Here is a 22,827-nt window from a genome sequence, read left to right on the forward strand (position 1 = left end):
GGCGGCGAACCTGGAGTTTGCCAGAGAGAGCATGGAGAGGGCTTTCCATAAAGGGAAACAAAATACAGGTATGCCCTCCATTATCTGCTTACAGTGCATTCTAAGGATGATCCTTTTGGCTTCTCAAATCACCTCAAAATAATTTAGATTTTATCTATACAAATGATAAGACAATTTTTCTCTTTCAGATATTTCAACACAGAGACAATTCTGGAAATCCACAACTATCCCGAACTTACTACCACAATAACTACCCTGCATACTACCACTATAACTACACTTGCCATTTCAATTCTCTTTCATAAAAGTCATATTCAAAGGCAAACTGTGTGTCATGTTTGAAATGCTGTATTTTACAAGTTGCATAGCTGTAAACTATGTTGAGTGATGATGAGTTTAGGAAGAAAAGGTATGTAAAAAAATGAATACTCCTGCACACACGATTGTTACCTCTGCTTATTTATTGTGTCGACGTTTCGGTTTATGACCTTTATCAAAACATTTTTATCTGTGAGGTCTGTATTCCTAACACCACAAAAAGACAAAGTGGTGGTGTTTGTGTTTTTTACATTTACAAGTTGAGGAAGAAAAAACATGGCACATGTATGCACATGGGTTAGATTAGAAACAATCTGGGTAAACCTTAATTTGAAGAGGTATGCATGAGGTCTGTTATGTTTTTCTCTATATCCCATAATATTGATTACAATGATCAACATATTTGTACCCTGAAAAGAACCCAAACTGAACAAGTTCCCCATTATAAGTACCTGGGCATTTAGATAGATGATACACTTTTAAAATACATGTTGAAAAAGTGATCAAGAGTTTGCGAGTTAGACTTGTACTTGTTTTGTAAAGAAATGTCTTGCTTCACCTTTGATAATAGGAGGAAGATTGTCTTGGCAACGCTCCTCCCTGTCCGTGATTATGGTGACACAATTTAAAATCACACGACAGCCTCAATTCTTAAACCACTAGACCCGATTTATCACTTCATTTATCAGTTCATTTGTAGGCATGTTTTCTGTACCCACCATTGTCTTTTGTATCAGTCTGTGGGTTGGGATTCTTTGACGTTGAGAAGGGCTTATCATTGGATTTCATCTGTATATAAAGCAGTTCTTTTAAAACTCCCATTTTACCTCACATCATTGCTTTTATGGCGACTTAGTGGCGATCAAACTTGCAGCTTGTTACTATTTAATGTCCTTCAAGTGATTACAGAATTGAGAAGAACTTTTTAGCTGCTGTGCTCCTTAGATATGGAATGATCTTCAGGCTAGACTGAGGTTGGAGCACTTGGTCCCTTACACTTGTACCATCATCTGCTTTTTAGTGGACAATATATGCAATAAATACCTTTTTTACACAAACATCTTGAATCAGAATGGGTCAGCCCTAGCCTCTTACACAAACAGGGTCAGAGTCAATGGGTACAAAACTGGAGCAAACGTGTGTATACCAAGATACTGTACCTCGACTCCTTTCCATTCCAAAAGAAATGTGTGCTTCCCTTTCCCTTCACTGAAATGTTGTGGATGACATGTACATAAAGCTATACACTGGTGCAGGTGTGATGTTATGAGAGCTTTAGCATTTAGCATTTCCTGTGTCCAGGCGTTCTATTCACTTCTAATAGGACAAATGAAGGTACACTTGCCTCATAAGGCTCATTCTTGTTTCATTTGTCCTATTAGCTCCTACTGACCTCACTTTACACAGACACAGAGGAGGAGAGACTCAGACTCATTAGAAGTTTATTACTGGATCAGTTTACAAAACAAAGCAAAACAGCATGGAGCGTACAGTACAACAGAGCTTGGAGTACCAGAAATGAACACACACCTCACATGCACACACACATCGGAGCTGTCACAGTGGTATACCTTGGATCACACACAGACACACACACACACACACACACACACACACACACACACACACACACACACACACACACACACACACACACAAACACTCACTCTCTCTCAGGGCTGCATGCGGATAGCTCCATCCAGTTTGTTGACCTCTCCATTGATCATGGGGTTCTCAACCAGTGATGTCACCAGGTGGGCAGGGTCTCCCAGGCGCGAGGGGAAGAGCACTTGGCAGGCCAGGAATGAACGCACCTTCTCAGGTTAACCCGCCAGGAGAGGAGTGGAGAACAGACCTAAGGAGAGGGAGAGAGAGGTTGTCTGATATGGAGAGGAAGGGGGGGGGGAGGAGTGTGTGAAAGAGTGCGTATGTATGTGTGTGTGTTTACTGACTGGGTGCGATGGTGACCACACGGATGTCCATGGGTGCCAGGTCTTGGGCGATGGGTAGAGTCATCCCAACAATACCCCCCTTAGAGGCTGAATACGCAGCCTGACCCACCTACAGAGAGAGAGAGTGAGAGTGAAGGAAGGGGCTGTTGAGACAGTGTTTGTGTGTGTGTGTGTGTGTGTATGTGTGTGTGTGTGTGTGTGTGTGTGTGTGTGTGTGTGTGTGTGTGCGTGCGTGCATGGTGCAATGGAGGTCTTGGCGATCTGTTGGTTCTTGCGTGTGATTGGCTGACGGTACTGCAGCATGTTGACCTCTTCCTCACTGCAGGGTCTACTACAGTTGGAGCAGTCAGAGAGCACAGCCTGGGCCCCTGCAACCAAACATACACCCTGGTTTGGACAAAGGATCCCAATGTCAAGATAATATTGCTGTAGGGAGGCTAGTCTATGACACAATACCATGTGGAAATGTCAATGATTTTCAAAAGATGAGTGGATAGTGGATAGTGGATAGTGGATAGTGCCTGGTGGGGTTGCAGACTTCAGACAGATTGTTGACCTAATACGAAACATTATTACTTTATTTGGACATTATATGATACTTTTGAAGCCCTGAAATAGTGGGAGTATGTTTACAAATGTTTTTTTAAAAACCCATTGAATTAAAGTTGAGAATCTCTACTTTGACCCCATAATATTTGTTTGATTTCAAATCCAAGTGTAGAGCTAAAAGAACAGAAAATGCTTCCTCTTTCCAATACTTATGAAGAGCACTGTATTCATGTTAATCAGTTGCTTCATTACTGTAATATGTGATGTGTTTTGAACTAGTATTTTGAAATACTGTTTTTAGGAGCCAATGATATAAAACAAGTGCATACATGTAAAGAACATAACACATTTTTAGAGGAGTTAAAATATGTAAAATTCAGTATTACTCGAAAGAAAATATTTGCCCAAAAATATTTGCCCCATAGTCCTTCTTGAATCAATGGGTCTGCAAACTGTTAAAACCCGATAGGGATCAAACAAGGAGCAACTATTAGCAGGATGTTAAGATAAAGGCCGACAATAACATCACTGAGTTTTGCCCTCTGCGCAGGGATCCCCTTTCAATCATTCACTAGCCATGGCTTCAACTTCACCTCTCACATACTCTTTCGCCTGTGTTTCATGATCTGAAACACAGGTGTCATGACGGGATAAAATAATCACTTCAGCAGACGTGTCCGGGGTTACTCAGAAGAAGCGATTGAACCTGTAAAGATGGGTTACCTTCCGTACTTCTCCACCGAGACATGGACTCTCCTTGCCTTACTCATCTCTCTGATCGTAGTGTAAGAAGTTTTAATAAAAAATATTATTTGTTAGTTAGTTAGTTGTGATAATACATACAAATGATAGTATTGATAATTACAGTTATCTAACAGTTTCAATGATACCTATGACTTGATCGTTTTGCTTTTGTTTCAAGTCAGATTGTTGATTTATATTTGTTCTGACCAGGTATGGATACTGGCCATATGGAATATAAAAAAAACTAGGCATTCCTGGACCTAAACCCATCCCTTTCCTCGGGACGATAATGGGATATAAGAAGGTTTGTAGAGATTAAGCCCATAAACAACAACATTGTAGACTCATCCATGATGTGTGTTGTTGTGGTGAAAGCCATGGGAGCTGAATATGAATTGTTTTACCCAGAAAAATGGGCAATAAAGCTTTTGAACGAAAACGAAAAGAGAGGAGTGAGAGCCGGTCTGTAGTGGAAAAGGGCCATCATAGACTAAGCCACAGTTCAGGTTTATGACAAGCATTTATGAACTGGCTATTTTTTTGTTTTGTTTTTTTGTTCCCAGGGTGGTTTCACCAATTTTGACACAGAGAGCTTCCAGAAATATGGGAAACTGTGGGGGTGAGTCTGCTAAACTGATCCTGGTTATTGTTAACTATGATGGATATATATATCTCTCAGTGTCTACAGTATACACTCTTAAACCAGGCGGACACCGTGCGATTTTCACAAACACAGACGATCCAACCGACGAAATGGTCTCATACACCAAGACAAATGATCTGTCTTCATGCAAGTACACTGCCCAAGCAACAATTTCATGCTTCCACATTAATAATTTGAATCTGTTATTGAGCGATTTAAGTTTTAAGCTTTTAAGTATTCTGTAGTATGGTCCCAAACACAACTTGTGCGTTGCCAATGTTTGACAACATCCTGGATTCTCATTGGTTGAGGCTCCTATATTGCCTCTGAGCACGTCTCAAACTGCATGAATAAAGAGGAGCCACGACATGTCAGAATTCAAATCGGAAGTGATTGTGTCTTCCCTCCATGTCATTGAAAGGGCAAAAATGTAATTAAAAAAATAAAGAAAAAAAGGGTTCTAAAAGGATTCTTTGGTTGAATAACTCTTATGGGTTCCATTTGCAGTGCCCTGCGTAAGTAATGGGACAAGCATTTTTTCTTCTTTTGCATTATGTAAATGTCCAAATTAAGCACTCATGTTCAGTATTTGGTCCCCAATCCTTTGTATGCAAAAGTGCAAAAGTCTGTGACCCATTGACCCAACCAGACGCTGGGTATCTTCTCTGGTAATGCTCTGCCAGACCTATATTGCAGCGATTGTTGTTTGTTTTTTTAGGATGTTTTGCCCTCCTCTTCAGCAAATTAAATGCATGTTCTATAGGATTCTATAGGATTCTCTTTTTGGCCCTGAATAATTTCCTAGTTGCTATGGCAGTATGTTTTGGGTCATTGTCCTGCTGTATGGTGAAATGCCGTCCAATGAGTTTGGAGCAATTAACTTGTACTTGGACTGACAAGATGTTTCTGAACACTTCTGAATTCATCCTCATCAAAGGAGACAAGTGAGCCAGTTACAGTGGAAGCCATACATGCCCAAGCCATAACACCCCCTCCCCCATATTTCACAGATGATGTGGGATGCTGTGGATATTGGGCAGTTCCTTTTTTTCTCCACACTTTACACTTGCCATCACTCTGGTACATGTTTTTCCAGAACTCTGCAGGCTCTTTTAGGTACTTTTTAGCAAACCGTAACCTGGCCAGCCTGTTTTTGTGGCTAAGTAGTGGTTTGTAGCCTCTGTAGTTCTGCTGGTGAAGTCTTCTGCGGATGGTAGTCTCTGACTCATTGACGCCTACCTCCTGGAGAGTGTTCCTAATCTATGGGGCAGTTTTTATTTTTTTTATTTTTTTATTATGGTGAGCATTTTTTGGTTATCCACTGGAAGTCTTCCTTGCCATTTGCGATTTCTTAGCTCACCAGTGCTTTCTTTCCTTTTAATGAAGTTCCAAACTGTTGATTTTGGTAGGTTTAAGGTTTTGGCTATGTTTCATTTTTTTCTGATATTTCAGCATCATAATGGCTTCCCTGACTTTCAATAACATCTCTTTGGTCCTCATGTTGACAAGACACCAATAGCAGACTGCACAAATTATGTGATGGAACACACCTGACGAACACACCTGTCAAGCCAATTGTCCCATCACTTTAGTGTAGCCTGAAATAGGGGGATTATGCATAAAAATGTTGTAATTTCTGAATGATAAACCAATATGTACATTATATAAAAAATAAAAATCTCTACGTTTTTATTTCAAATCCAAACAGAAGAAAAAATGCTTCACTGTCCCATTACTTTCGCACGGTACTGTATAACCTTCTGTGGAAAAGGGTTCTACATGGAACCCAAAAGGTTTCTTCAAAGGGAGAGTGGAAGAAGAACCCTTTTTGGTTCTAGGTAGCACTTTTTTTCTAAGAGTGCAGGATCTGTGATGGGTCTGTCTGTCTCTATCTACGGTATATTCGCTTGAATGCCACAGCCTATTTGAGTATTGTTGCTGACCATGTGCATCCCTTCATGGCCACAATTGACCCATCTTCTAATGGCTACTTCCAGCATGATAATGCACCATGTCACAAAGCAAAAGTTGTCTTAAACTGGTTTCATGAACATGACAATGAGTTCAGTGTTCTTCAGTGGCCTTCCCAGGATCTGAATCCAATAGAACACCTTTGGGATGTGGTAGAACGGGAGATTCACATCTTGAAAGTGAACCTGAAAAATCTGCAGGAATTGAGTGATGCAATCATGTCATCATGGACCAGAATCTCAAAGGAATGTTTCCAACATCTTGTGGAATCAATGCCACGAAGAATTGAGGCTATCTTTGTTTTTGCTGGTCTGTAGGATCTATGATGGCCGTCAGCCCATCCTGTGTATCATGGACACAGCCATGATCAAAACCATCCTCATCAAGGAATGCAACTCCCTTTTCACTAACAGGAGGGTATTACGCTGAATTGAAGTTGTTGTATGGGGAAAAAAACATAAGGACTCCTTAAATAGATAATATCATTGTTATTATAGCATTATTAATAGTAGGTTAATCTTGCAGTATATAATTATTATTATTTTTCTAGAATATCTATCTCAACGGGCCTCTGTATGACGCCGTGTTTATCGCTGAGGATGATGCATGGAGACGGATCCGCAGTGTCCTGTCTCCCTCCTTCACCAGTGGGCGGATCAAAGAGGTACAGTCCCATCTCTCCTCTCCTTCTTTCATTCATTCCTTTATACAACACAAATAAATGAATGACTAACAACTCTGATGCGCGCGCGTGTGTGTGTGTGTGTGTGTGTGTGTGTGTGTGTGTGTGTGTGTGTGTGTGTGTGTGTGTGTGTGTGTGTGTGTGTGTGTGAGAGTGTGTGTGTGATTTGTACTATGTGTATAGTGTGTATTCATTGTTGTTTGTTGTTGTGTGAAGCAGCAACTTTAATTAATTAATCCAAGACAAATTTTCATCCGGGACAATAAAGTATATTTGATCTTATCTTCGATAAGTTCAGTGGTCAGATGACAGAGTATAGAATAATAGTTCATCTTTGGAGTCACTTATTCTTTGACTATATACATAATGTATCCTGTATGGATGTATATTCTCAGGCTATATAAACATTAAAATAATTCCTGTTTCAAACATGATATTAATATATGTTTTGCACATATTAATCCACGTATCAATCATGATATTTTTCCATGTATCCTTCCCAACTCAGATGCTCAGGATCATGAAGCAGCACTCTGGTAACTTGGTCAGCAATCTGAAGAAGACGGCTGATAACGATGAGCCCATTGAACTAAAGGAGTGAGTATTTATCTCCGAGACGATAAGGTGAATTTGTAATTTCAGTGAACTCCCCCTTTAATTTTGTGGTTGTGGTTCTGGTAGTCAGAGATTGTGTGGTTGTGTTCCAGGTTCTTTGGACCATACAGTATGGATGTGGTCGTCAGTACTTCATTCAGTGTCGACATCGACTCCCTCCACAACCCCTCCGACCCCTTTGTGACCAAGATCAAGAAAATGCTCAAGTTTGACATCTTCAGCCCACTGTTCCTCACAGTCGGTACAACTGCCCCCATATAGCTTTCAGTCATTTTGTGCTTAATAAATGAAGCTATCGATTTCATTGATTAGACTGACATAAACCACACTGCCAATGGTTTGCGCTCTACTCATTTGACAAACACATGGGCCCTGTCCAGAACCAACCTCTAGTTCCTAAATGCTGGACACTTGGAGATCTGAGTGGATTGGATACAGAAGTGTCTAGGGATAGAGCCTAGGAGTTGTTTCTGGACAGGGCTGTGCATTGAATAGGATTGGAGTCACGTATCATGGTATTTCCTGTTCCTGTTTGTAACCGTGGCATTTCCTGTCCGTCCAGCATTCTTCCCCTTCATGGGTCCTGTTATGGCAAACAAGGAGGTATCCCTATTCCCTGCCTCGGTCACAGATTTCTTCTACGCTGTCTTTCAGAAGATCAAGTCCAATCGCGTGGCTAGCACCAGGAAGGTATGTAAATATATCTGATCAAATATACGATCTTCAGCCAGTATTGTGTAATACAATTGTAGAGATTTGGTAGCATCTGGTAGTTCTCATGTGATTTTGATCTGACGTAAGCCTGCTTCCAGAGTCGGGTAGATTTCCTGCAGCTGATGATAGACTCGCAGAAAGACAGCAACTCAAAGGGAGAGGAGCAGAGTAAAGGTGCCTGCCTTAAACACACACACACACACACACACACACACACACACACACACACACACTGTATACTAGCATCTAACACACACACATACAGTACCTGCCTCAAACACCTATACCTACAAACACACCTACCACCCCATTTCTCCCATCATCATAGGATTGAGTGACCATGAGATCTTGTCCCAGGCAATGATGTTCATCTTTGCTGGCTATGAGACCACCAGTAGTTCTCTGTCCTTCCTGGCCTACAATCTGGCAACCAACCCTCACATCATGACCAAGCTGCAGGAGGAGATAGACACTGTGTTTCCCAACAAGGTAACCCCTCTGCAGACTCCTATATAGTACTATTCATGTGGAACAGGTGATAGTGACAGTGACAGTGTGATAGTGACATGATAGTGACAGTGTTTTAGAGGGTACTGATGAGTGTGTAACCCCTGTGCACTGCAGACTCCTACAGATGGTTAGATAGGTGACAGTATTTTGCAGTGTGCTAATGTGTCTGTAGCATCCCTGTGCAGACTTCTGCCCAGTATTATTCATTTGAAACAGGAAGTAGATAGGTGTTGTTGGAATCTTCAGAATAGTTAAAAGGCCAGTACCTGAGGACCTGAGGGATCTACAGGGTATATACCTTAAAAGCATGTCTGACATGCAGTGGTGTGCATGACCATAGAGTGATTTCTAAACTAATACAATTATCTTAAAATAAATTATAAAACTAACAGGTAATCAGTGCAGAGACTTGTGTGATATGTGCTCTCCATCTGACTCGTGCTGCTGCATTTTGTATCATTTGCCAAGAGCTTTCTTTGGTCGACCAGACAGGAGAGTGTTACAGTAATCAAGGTTGCTAGTAATACAAGCATGCATTCGTCTCTCAGTGTCAGCCTGGGAGAGGAAAGGTTGCACCTTTACAGCTGTGTTCTGTAAAGGTCCATGTAATATTCAAGCGTTCTAAAAGCTTCCTAACGGTTGTAATGACTATCTTTAATCGGTAGCGATCAGGGAACAAGATCCCTTATAATAAATCCCTTATGAATAAATATTTCATTTACGGTGGCTGCCTCTCCCAATCGTGTGCGCATGTAGAAACACAACAGAAAAAGAAAGAAAGACTGTTTATTTGCCATGCAATCAATTCACATCAATTGTTGGAATGGGTCTTTTTGCACACACCCCCCCCGAGACAACACACACGCACTGCACACCCCCCCTCCGAGACAATACACGTGCACACCCCCCCAGGGAGAACAGAGCGCTGGGCTCTGGGCACAGGGTCAGCCAAGTCAGCGCCCCTGGAGCAATTCGGGGTTAAGTGCCTTGCTCAAGGGCACAACGGCAGTGGTAGGGACCTGGATATGCTGCCAGCACTAACTCACATCCAGATCCCTCCTGGAGCGGGGATCGAACCAGCAACCTTCCGATTGCTGGCCGGCCTCTTTAACCTCCAGGCTACCTGCCGCCCCCAAACAGCTAATGTCCAACACTGCAAGTTCATTTCGGGGGGATATATTATTATTAGGGAGGATGTTGTTGTTTGGACAACTTCAGACAGAATTTCTCCACGATGGCAGATTTCCGGCAAACTTACTTACTCTTCTTTAAGTGATACAAATATGTTTTAGTCACATTCTTGATATGGGTTTCAAAATTAAGATCTGAGTCAATGGTAACACCTTGTTTTTTTGCCTGGTGCTTAGTGTTACTGTAAGTAGTGTCTTTAAGTGTGCAGACAGTTTGACCAGGACAAGGACAAAGAGCATTTTGGCATCAGCATTAATTAATTAATTCTAAGGTCATTAAGAACCTAGTTAATAACTTAACAACATAGTGCTATCTCAGTGCTATGATCGGCACAAAAGCCAGATTGGAACATGTCAAAGGTACAGTTGGGAAGAAGGAGATTATTTAACAGTTTGAACACCTTTTTTTCAAGAATTATTATTTTTTTGCTTAAAAAGGGAAGGTTGGAGATTGGCCTAAAATCGCTAAGGACTGAAGAGTCTAAGTTACTTTTCTTCAGGAGGGGTTTCACCATGGTAGTTTTAGGTGCAGATGAACAGACCCCCACTTTGCTGAGCATTTCTGTATGACCACTGCAAAAGAGTTCATAGTGCTTCCATGTGGTGGAAGGTGGGGTAACAAGTCATCAAACACATCTTCAGGTCTTGCCTGAGTGATCCTCCTCACCTAATATTGGTTCTCTTATCTCAGAAGTATGTTGCAAATTCCTCACATTTGTAGGTGGAGAGCAGATCACCAGGTGTCTTGTGGGCGGGATTTATAAGGCTGTCAATCGTTGAAAAGAGCACTGTTTGAGTTGTTATGATTCATTATCAATTTTGAGAAATGATCCCGTTTGTCTTGGCGTTTTTTTATTGCCTTATTAAAAGCAGAAAGATGCTCTCGAAGAATATCAAGGTGGACCTGCAGTTTTTGTCCGCTCAGACTTTCTGCAAATTCTTTTAAATTTGGCCACAGCCTTTTTCAGTTTGACTGGTGCTACAGAGTCGATAGTTGCCCTTAGTTTGGTGTTGAAGCTGGTTGCTAAATCATTATCACAGGAGGAAGCTGTTGATGGTGTACTATTCATATTCATATTCATCATGAAATTCTCATCTGCTCAGCGACATGGCTAGATAAATAATAGAGTGAAAATATATTTTTCCCCACTTCTAATAGACTGACATGCATTCATGTTTAGCCAGGTTTCAGATAAAAACATTACAGTGCAGCTTTCGCTCTGAGATAAGATCAATAAAGGTTTTGCCAGATAGGGACCTAATATTCAAAAGCACCATGGTAATGTTCTCTGGGCTGTTCGGTGCTGCCCGGCCACAGTTAATGGAATGGATACCAAGTTATTCACATTTGAACCACCTGACAGTTTTCTTGTAGTCTGTCGACTGTGATAGGAAATAATAGACTGTAGCACATTCAGTATTCCAAGCAGTCAATCCACTAAAAGCAGCCCAGTTTAGTGGCATTTTGACTTCTGATTGATCCTTGTGTACATCTATCATTTACATTGTTCAGTGGAATCTAAATGTATTTTCTTCTAACTATCAAGATAACATTATTTAGCGATTTTTTTGTTTATTCATGTATAACAAAAAAGCAAGACACTATTACACACGTACATTGAAAGTAATGGCGTTCTGTATGCGGGTGTCATGAAATTAGGCTATGCAGATTAGAATAAGTATAGTACTGTGTTCATTTCCCCCCCAAAAAACACAAAAAACTAACAGCTCTTCAGATTTGCGACGAAAAAGAGTTAGTTCTGGGCTACGGCTACGTGAACGACCAATCACTAGTGCTCATGTGAGTGTAATATCCCTGTGCAGGCTCCTATCCAGTACGAGGCTCTGATGCAGATGGACTATCTAGACAGCGTGATCAACGAGTCTCTCAGGTTGTACCCCATCGACTTGAAAGAGTCGCCAAGAAATCTGTTGAGATCAGCGGCATCACCATCCCCAAGGGTATGGTCGTCATGATACCCATCTGGACCTTGCACCGTGACCCCGATGTGTGGGAAGACCCAGAGGAGTTCAAACCAGAGAGGTAATGGGCCACATCTTAACCACAACCACAATATCAATCACAACAGCAACGATAAGAGCAGTGTTCCACAAACAACCATAAAACAAACCTAAATGCGACGACCAAACACAAACAGGTTTCTTCAACCATGTATAACCATCATATTACTGTGATTTAATTGATATGTTCTTTAACCCCTCCTCCTCTGAACTCTCCGTGTGTAGGTTCAGTAAGGAGAACAAGGAGAGCATCGACCCATACACCTACATGCCGTTCGGGTTGGGCCCACGGAACTGTATCGGGATGCGATTCACTCTGGTATTGATGAAACTGGCGATGGTGGAGATTCTACAGAGGTTCAACATCACCGTCTGCAAAGAGACAGAGGTGAGACAAAATAATGATACAATGATTGTAAATATAATTTTGTACCTATGACTTTGTTGCGTTTCTATATGTAGCAGAGGTGATTTTGGAATCACACTCGCGTGATGAGGTAGCCCTGCCTGAGACATGTAAACTGAAGTGTCGCCCTCAGACCTTGAGGATGTCCTCTTGGCTTAATAGTAGCGTTTGTGTCTTCCACATGGGAGACCCGGGTTTGAACCCCCATACTACAATTCTGTACTTGCGTACTGCATGAGTATGTACTCCCCATTTAATTTCCCAGATTGCATTTTTCAGTACTAGGCGCCAATCATCCTCAGTATAGGCTACCTACTAAATGATGGAAGTGTGAGATTTAAAAAAAAGCTATTTGTATTTCTGCAAAACTCCCTCGAGACTTCATAGGGCCATTTTAATGTATGTCGACCCAAGAGAGGTTGTCCAGGAGTTTGAGTTTATTTGAATTTATAGTGCAATGCTACCCGAACGTAACAGTGACACTGTGTTAGGTAACATTCATAGTGTAACGCTGACATCTGTTTTACTCGTTCCTTCATACTTTAACTGTGTGTCAACTCTCACCAGATCCCCATTGAGATGGACCTGTTCCGCTGCCAGGAGTCCAACGACAACCAGCTCAAAGCAGACAGCCAGTGATGAGGACCTGCCCTGCTGCAGGTCTCTCAGTTATTATGTTACACATAGATCTAGGATCAGCCCCAACACTGGCTACTTTCAAAAATGGGAAAAAATAAAAAAAAGGGCTTCGCTTTTGCCTTAAATTGAAACTAAATTGGCGCTAATAATTGCACTGTGACCCTAAAATGCACTGTGACTTTTATTCTTTTTTTTATGTCTTTTATGCGTTTTTATTCTAATTTTTCTTTCATGCTCTTTCCTTTTTATCTATTTTACGTAAAGCACTTTGAATTGCCTCTGTGTATGAAATGTGCTATATAAATAAACTTGCCTTGCCTTGCCTTGCCTCGCCTCGCCTCTGGGCTCTGCTGCTACTGTATGCTGCTCTCTTTGTATCTGTCTATTAGTGGAGGTCCAGGACTCGTTGTACAGAGACAGTTGTTGTCTGTCGTCTGCAGTGCAGGGATTTGCATGTGACTTGTGTATGTTTTGTACTCGTCTGGTAGTGGGTCTCTATCATCACGCTAAAAACGTGTGTATAATCACAAACTAAATCATAACATGAGAATGAACAACATGCCATCAAAACATGACAATAAATAGGTGTTAGATTAGATTCAACTTTATTGTCATTGTGCAGAGTACAAGTACAGAGACAACGAAATGCAGTTAGCGTCTAACCAGAAGTGCAAAAAAGCAGAAAAGTGCAATGTGAACAATATATACAGGTAGAGCAGTATAAGCAATATATGAGCAGTATAAGTAGTGCAGTATAAGCAGTATATGAGCAGTATAAGCAGTATATGAGCAGTATAAGTAGTGCAGTATAAGCAATATATGTATTAACAGTAACATTATAAGCAGAATAAATATAGAATGCAGTATGAACAGTATAAGCAGTATATGAGCTGTATAAGTAGTGCAGTTACCAATGTATTGGGTCTATCTATGGGTATCGTAGTGCAGCAGTAGTCAAAATGTACCTGCATTTTATCGGTTGAAGTGCCATCTCATCTGTCATAAGATTTGACTTGTAAAACTGAAAAGTAGGATACAACTAATAGCCTAAATGTATAAACACAGGCCACAACCAAAAAACAACATGGGAAAATCGTTTACGCATCCTCTGCAGCAGGAACAGTGCAGAGAAAAAGTATGTACAGTAAACCCCATAACTGAATACACTTCATACGCTTCAGCGCGACACAGAACGCCTATACTGCAACAAAGTAAAAAGATGAGACAGACACGTGTCTTCAATAACTTGCATGTTTAATCAAAATACAAGCATTCGGCACATCGTTAACTTGTAGGAAAGTTTAATCAGGTTTTATCAATTGTATTATTTTAAATGTGAAATAAATAGCATCAGTGCAGAGGCTATAACACACTACAAAAGTCACATTAAATCACGGAAAGTAGGCTAGGCTAATTAACGGAACTATATGAATATACAGCCCGAGCCCAGTCCAGGGTTCTGAAAGCGACAAGTAACAAGTGTGCCCATCAACGGTCTAGATATTAGGCCTATAGGTAACATTTAGTCCTCCACTTTATATCACAGCCAGTATAACGTTTAAAATGACTACAAAACAAAAGCAATATAGTCTACAGTGAACGGCGCATTGTCCATTTGTCATACATGTCCAAACAGACCTGCTCACTTGAATAGGAAAGTAGCGCGGCGGTTCGTTGCTTCAGCAAACCTCTCGATGACTTTACTGTTGAAATCCATCTGTCCCTGAATCAATGCATTTTCAATGGAAAGCATGTCAAGGCCGTTCAGTCGCTGGTGTCTGTTCTGTTCTGACAGATGTATAATGTCTTTGAATCCAGCCGATGCCCAAATAGTCTCCACCAAAAATCATACATGGGAAACAGAACAGCGCATGTTTCGAGGTGGTAGCGGTTAGCCATCTCTTTTTGTCAAACCATTCCTGTTGGCCCTAAACGTTTTATCTCCAACTTCTCTTCCAAAGGCAATGTACTGAACCGCATGGTCAACAAATAATCTACACGATTCATTGTGAAAACTTTAGCTAGCTAGCATTAGCGATAGACGTACAGTAGATGAACTGAATTGCTTTGTGATTATTTCCTGTCATGTCAGACCAAGTTAACGACATTAGCGTTGAATAGTTTTTCGCCACCTGTTGCTAGGCAGAATTCATACCCAATATAATTTGCGTGAGGTTTTCCCTGCTTACGCCAATCACGCTCACGTTGTTCCCCTCGCAACGATGGGGCAAGAGTGCTCCGCTGCCCCACAGCAGAAAGACGGGACAGGGAGCGCAGTCCGCACACACTAGTAATTACTAGTAATTAGTAATTACTCCAAAAACAGCACTATACGGATTATGAGTCAAGTTTATTATATGTATACACACCAATTTCACCATTTAATCTATTTTGTATTAAATATAAAATACTTATTATTATTACTAATTAAAAATATGACTAATAATTGTTTCGTATTTGTAATGTACTTTATGAGACTTTATGTTTGTAATGTACTTTATAAAGAAAAAAAACCTGTATATCCCCAAATTTGATTCTATGCAATATGTTTTTTCAAATGTTGTATTTGTCTTGTAGGCTACTTTTGTGTAAGCCGTATATTGTGGGTAAAATGCACTATAAATTCAAATGAACTTAAACTTAAATGTGTATTGCAGTGGAATCCTAACTCGAGATCCGCGTGTAAATCGAATCAATTTCCCATTGACATGAATGCAAGATTTACGCGTTGCTATTGGTATCATTATGACGTTGATATGTACACAGAATTGAGAATGTTCTGCAATAATACACAAAGTTCTTGAACTTTTAGTTCAGTGGCATAACGAGCTAAGACGCAACCTGAACCTGTGCAATCAGTATTACCAGAGTGAGATATAAAGAGATTATAACCGGAAGATTCGGCGCTTATACACAGCCTACTGACTGAGGTAGGCTAATGTAGGCCAGAGATGTAGTATAGTTGACATATAGTATAGTTTTATAACACTTGTATTTGTAAATACTTGAGACGGCATAGGCCGACTACCTTTACAGCATTTGGACAAGGGACGCGTAAAAATGTCACTGAGAGATATCTGTCACTAGGAGATGATATTCCCATTAAGTCGAATTCAGCGTTGGATATTTCTATATGCCTAAAAACTCACATCTTTAGAAAGGCCTTCCTTTAGGTCCTGTCCTCTTGTTGTTGTTAGTGTTTTGTTTGTGTTTTTGTTTGTGTGTCTATTGCACTCAACTGCACAGGCTTTGAAATTGTCGGCTACAAATGAAAAACACATTCCAAATCAAATATATTTTTTATTATTATTAGAGACCTAAATGCATGAATTGAATTAGGGCTATTTTAATTTTGCGGAGGTCTTCTGCTTCTTTGCCTATAGGCTCCTACCTGTACCAGGCCGATTCCAGTTAATAAAATGTGCCCATTATATGGCCACTGATATTTGACCTGTTGACCACAATTGTAGGCTATATTTCAAGGCGTGTCAACAAACATAGCCAGCCAACCCACACTGGAAGCTTTTGCTGACTCTAACATAGGCCTCTGACAGGACCAAGTCACTTCGAACCATTGCATCGAACGCTGATAAGAGTTGTTAGCCAGTGAATTACCATGATAGTAATTCCAAACCCATTATGACGCCAGCCGAACGCACATTATAGATAATAACATTTCTTTGCTGCCAATCGGTGTACTGGTATTTGTTGACTGATTCAGAAGGGCAAACTCAAAGATTGTTATCCCTTTCTCATTTGGGGAATCTTTCTGACATTCCTGTTGCATTATAGTATGGGTGTGTGGAGATTATTTCAATCATTTTTGTTTGTGTTCTATCTACTGTAGGTGCATAAAAACAATGGAGGTGAAAATATATATGAGTATTGAGGATATTAGGAAGGAGCATGAGAGGATTAAGACAGAGAAGGCAGAGTTTGAGAAAAAGATAGAGGAATATGAGAAACAAAAGAGAAGGGACCAAAAAGTTAGGCAGAGGGAGGAGGAGATCCTGGCCAGAAAGGCAGAAAGACTGCAGGAGGACAGGAATGAGTTCAATAGGGAGAGGGAGGAGATGGACAGTGGGATCAAGATCCTCATGATGGAGATTGAGAAAGAGAAGGAGTCCTCAAAGGAGATACTTAGAAAGGCTGAGAAGGCAGAGGCAGAGTTAAATATGATGAGGAAGGAGAGTGTGAAAATCCAAAGAGACTGACAGAAGGTGGAGCAAGAAATGCTCAGGATGTGGAAGGAGAAGGAGACATTTCTCAAGGCCAAGAAACAGATGGAGAAAGAGATGGAGAAAAATATGGTGGCAGTCAAGAGGAGAGAGGCCCTGGTGATGGAGGCCGAAGAAAGACTTAAGCTGAGCAAGGAAAAAGAGAAGGAAGAGCAGGAGATGGAGACCTCAAAGGAGATGCTTAGAAAGACAGAGAAGGTCGGAGCAGAGTTGCAAATGATAAAGAAGGAGTGGATGAAAATCAAAAGAGACGGGCAGAAGGTGGAGCAAGAAATGCTCGAGATGTGGAAGGAGAAGGAGACATTTCTCAAGGCCAAGAAACAGATGGAAAAAGAAATGGAGGCAGTCAAGAGGAGAGAGGCCCTGGTGATGGAGGCCGAAGAAAGACTTAAACTGAGCCAGGAAAAGGAGACGCTAGAGGAGGAAAAGGAGACCTCAATGGAGATGCTTAGAAAGACAGAGAAGGTCGGAGCAGAGTTGCAAATGATAAAGAAGGAGTGGATGAAAATCAAAAGAGACGGGCAGGATGTGGAGCGAGAAATGCTCAAGATGTGGAAGGAGAAGGAGACATTTAAAAAGGATAAGAAACAGATGGAAAAAGAGATAGAGGCCATCAAGAGGAGAGAGGCCCTGGTGATGGTGGCTGAAGAAAGAGCGAAACAGAGTCTGGAAAAAGAGAAGCTAGAACAGGAGAGGGAGACATTGAAGAAGGTGAGCATGGTGACGATTAGAGAGATGGTAGAGAACCTATAGACTAAGTAGATGAAGGTGATTGTTGCTAGCTTTACTATAGCATTTAGTCCATGACCTTCAACTCTCAGTTGAATTTGTCCAATTCTTGTCTCACCTTGCACTCCCCTCTGATGTTACTTTTTTAATTTCAGATGAACGATGGCTCCAGATATGCCCCAACCCTCATGTTCTTGTTGAGAGCGACTCCTCTGATGGCTCAGCTGGTACACAATCAGGCAAACCAGGGGACGAGCCTTTCTGTCAAAAGCCTTGTTGATGTGGCCCTGGCTGAGAGCGTGTGGGGGTGCAGAGATAAGACAGGGGACTGCACATGCCGACACCGTTAGCCTGGAAACCTCAACACAATTGGCCGCTATTTAGGGATACATAGCAAATCAATTTATATAGTTGTCTTAAGTTCAATAAATTAAGTTGAACATTAAATTAAATTGACTTCCTTTCTCTACCACTGTGACTGCTTGTGGCATTTATTATTATAGAAAGTCTTACTTGTGATGACCGTGATGTAGCTATTTATTTTAAGTCGCTCTGGATAAGAGCTTCTGCTAAATTACTCAAACGTAGGCCTGAAGTACATCAGTAAAATAATGTATCCATTTCCTGTTAACCATCTCTAAACCCTAGATGGCAGTATTTACTCTTACACCAGAAACGTGACCAGTTGCACGTGTGGATGCAGAAGAAATAGCCTCCCAGTCTGTTTCTGCAAGGAACTTCTAATTTATGGATTCTGTACATTGTTTTATGTTGAGAGTCTTGTCAAGTCTGAATATCTTAGAGTTGGGGTTTGTCCTCTACCTCCAAATATAAACGAGGACAATCACTTTGTTTTTCATACAGGTACCACTATTGTATGTATTTCTATAATCTATGTTTCTATTACTTTACCATACTATGAAACTAATTGAATATGTTTTTAAGCGTCCAAAAAGCATTGATACCAGCACTCCAAGAATCATTTTGCGTTGCTGCTGCAGCAGCCGCGCAATGTCAACACTTTACACACGCACTGGTGTAGCATGTAACATTAAAATCCATCAACTTCATATCACACCATTGATGATTGGTGAACTTGTTGGATCAGTTAAGGCCTGTGCCAGAAATCAGTACACACACCAATCACACAATGGGACTATAACAGGCACATACACTGCATTCTGAAAGTATTCAGACCCCTTCACTTTTTCCGTATTATGTTATGTTACAGCCTTATTCAAAAATAGATGAATCTACACACAATACGCAATAATGACAAAGGTGCTTCAACAAAAAACGTAAAGGGTCTGAATACGTATGTAAAGGTGATATTTCAGTTTTTTATTTTGAATAAATTAGCAACAATTTCTAAAAACCTGTTTTTGCTTTGTCATTATGAGGTATTGTGTGTAGATTGATGAGGAAAAAGGCTGTAACATCACAAAATGTGGAAAAAGTGAAGGGGTCTGAATACTTTCCGAGAGCACTGTACTTACATCTTGATTCACAGAATCACACCTCGTACACACTTGCAAGTGATAGCAACGCCTATCACCTGTCCCAATAAAGGGATGCTACAAGCGCACCATTTCATCCTTTCCACTCTTCACTCTCTGACTGTCTGAAGTGTACTGTAGTTGTGTTGTTGTAGCTGGGTACACCTCAGCCTATGATTCTCATGTGGCGTTAGGTTGAAAAGTGTACTGTAGTTGTGTTGTTGTAGCTGGCTACACCTCAGCCTATGATTCTCATGGGGCGTTAGGTTGAAAAGTGTACTGTAGTTGTGTTGTTGTAGCTGGCTACACCTCAGCCTATGATTCTCACGGGGCGTTAGATTGTCTCTGATAGAATCCTACGGTTCAGCTCAACGATGATTTTCACCTTCTGAGCACCTGTTAACTCTCTGAGCTAACAGGCTAACCTGTGAGCTCTCAATTCTTTGTTATTGTTGAACCCTAGCTCGACGATAATTCCTCAGGTTATTATTAGAACTTGCAAGGTCACATGTGTAGGCTACAGCTAGCACTTGGGACAGACGGCTAACTAAGTTACTTGTTGTTTCCGGACAGCTGAGAACCTTGGCTAGCTTTGACAAGGTAATATTGAGAAATATTAGCACCCTGTTTGCAGGAGGGTTGGTCAGCTTGTGTTTGTAGCCCTAGGACTACTGAGCACTTTCTAGTAATTAATAATTTACTACCTAGTTACCTCGTATAATGATCTGGAACATACCAGTTCTCTCTGGTGTGGGACCAGCACCATATCTAACTATACGGGTACCAGTTCCCTGGGGTGGCACGTGGGTGTAGCAATGCTGAGGTGTGCTGATATTATACCTGTTTGTTGCATCGTGCGCTGTATCTAAACTAACCCCACAACTAAGTCAACTAATAAACATGGGCTACGCATATCTTAAACATGCCTCTGTGTGTGTGTGTGTGTGTGTGTGTGTGTGCGTGCGTGCGTGCGTGCGTGCGTGCGTGTGTGTGTTTGTGCGTGCTTGCGTACATGTGTTTTTTCGGGGATGCAGAGAAAGTCTTCCAGCTGTTCCAATGAGAACATCCATCCATCCATACATACATAGACCTATGCATTTAATTCTGGTTTGTTTATAACTAAGAGGAAGACACATTTATCATCAAAAACCACTAGTTATCATCAAAAAGGATGGTCACAGTTTGCTAAAAAAGAGTCCCTAAAAAGCCTGCAGAGGTCTCGTAAAAGATATTGTGGACAGATGAGATGAATATTATCATGGACTAGAGTGACAAAAGTTTGGAGAAAAAAGGATCTGCCCAAGATCTACAGCATACCACCTCATCTGTGAAACATGGTGCAGGGGGTGTTAGGTGTGGGCATGTATAGTTGCCATTAGAACTTGCTAACTTGTCTTAATTGATGATTGTACCTGCTGATGGCAGCAGCAGAATGTATTCTGAAGTGCACAGAAACATCTTGTCTGCTTGAGTGCAAGCAAATGCCTCCAAATGCATTGGATGGAGCCACACCATACAATAAAACAATGACCCAAAACACTGCCATAGCAACTAGTGGAAAGATCTTGATTGGCCAAGTCAATCTTCAGATTAAAATTCAATTGAACATGCATTACATTTCCCTAATGATAAGAATTTAGGCAAAAAGACCTCAAAACAAACAACAACTAAAGATGGCTGCAGTACAGGCCTAGCAGAGCATCACCAAAGAAGATGCCCAGCGTCTGGTGGGGTTAGTGGGTTGCAGACTTCAGGCAGTTATTGTCCACTAAATACTAGTGGATTGTCCACTAAATACTAAACATGACTGCTTCATTTAGACATTTGATAAGTCTGTCCCATTACTTTTGGGTACACTGAAATAGGGGGATTATGCATAAAAGTGGGGTAATTTCTAAATGGTGAAACCAATGTGTATACAAATACCATCAAATAAAAGCTGAGAATCTCTACTTTAACCTTGTAGTAATTGTTTAATTTCAAATCCAAACGTTTGATAAAGTTCTTCATAACCAACATCAGGGAGATGTGACCAGAGAGTGGATCCTGGCTATAAGGGCACACTCTTGCCAACACACATTCTGGTGTGACATGTGGGATGTCTTATTGATCTATGTTGCTTTGGCTGTCTCCATGTGTGGATCATTGTAATCAGGGGTGGGGCTGGCCTTTTAAACACCTGTGCTTTGTTTCATTCAGGGAAAACAAAGAGATTTTTAACATTTCTTTTAAAGAGACAACACACATTTTCTGCCATGCCTCTGTCAATTGATTTGGCTTTAATCAATGGTTTCTTCTTGATGTTGTGTACATGTTTTCATGCCTATGTCACCTTTCAGAGGAAATCAAGGAACCTATCCAGATCTGATGTCGTATTAGATGAGTCAAACCCTGTCAGAACATAGTTTGCTTTTGCTAGATTATTTTCTTTTCTTTTGTCTAGTATTGGTATACATGGTCGAAATTATGCACTCATATTTAGTATTTGGTCGACAATACTTTGTATGCAATAACCGTCTGGGACCCATTGACCCCACCAGGTGCTGGGTATCTTCTCTGGTGATATTCTGCCAGGCCAGCCATCTTTTTGCTAGGTCTTTTTGCCCAAAATCTTACCATCAGATAATGAAATGCATGTTCAATAGGATTTAAATCCAAACATTGACATGGCCAGTCAAGAACTTTCCACTTTTTCGCCCTGAAAATCTCCCTAGCTCCAATGGCAGTATGTTTTGGGTCATTGTCTTACTGTATGATGAAGCGCCATCCAATGAATTTGGAAGCATTGCTTTTACTCGTCCAGACAAGATATTTCTGTACACTTCAGAATACATTCTGCTGCTGCTGTCAGCAGTAACATCATCAATTATGATAAGTTAGCAAGTTCTAGTGGCAGCTATACATGCCCAAACCATAGCATCCCCTCCACCATGTTTCACAGATGAGATGGTATGCTGTAAACCTTGGGCAGATCCTTTTTTCTCCAAACTTTCCTCTTGCAATCACTCTGATAATATTCATCTTATCTGTCCACAAGACTTTTTTCCACACCTCTGCAGGCTTTTTAGGTACTTCTTAGCAAACTGTAACCTGACTATCCTTTTTAAGAATAACTAGTGGTTTGCATCTTGCAGTGAAGCCTCAGCCATTTGCGATTGCTGAGCTCATCAGTGCTTGATTTTGGCAAGTCTAAGGTTTTGACTATGTTTCAGATTTTTCAGCTTTCACCATTTGTCAATTCCTTTGCTATTGTAATGTATCTAACACCTTGTCCTTTGTTGGGAATGATATTTAAGGAGAGGGACAGCGAGATATTCTTTGAGTTTTGGCTTAGGCCCATCACGGGCATCATTCTCCCGCGTTGTCCTTGACGCACGTTAACGTATGGTTAAAACTTACAGACGTATGT

The 22,827-nt window shown here is 40.9% G+C and overlaps 1 pseudogene across 1 annotated transcript in view; it reads left to right on the forward strand.

The window, feature by feature from the left end:
* Positions 1-22,827, forward strand: part of LOC310824140 (cytochrome P450 3A27-like) — a 105,654-nt pseudogene that overhangs the window by 37,097 nt on the left and 45,730 nt on the right. The window contains exons 2-5 of the transcript in view: positions 8,276-8,362; positions 8,517-8,677; positions 11,713-11,932; positions 12,136-12,298. The product of the transcript in view is annotated as a cytochrome P450 3A27-like (transcript). The remainder of the gene's footprint in view (positions 1-8,275; positions 8,363-8,516; positions 8,678-11,712; positions 11,933-12,135; positions 12,299-22,827) is intronic.

The sequence above is a fragment of the Argentina silus genome (genome assembly GCF_951799395.1).
Source record: "Argentina silus genome assembly, chromosome: Y".
Classification (NCBI taxonomy): Eukaryota; Metazoa; Chordata; class Actinopteri; order Argentiniformes; family Argentinidae; genus Argentina; species Argentina silus.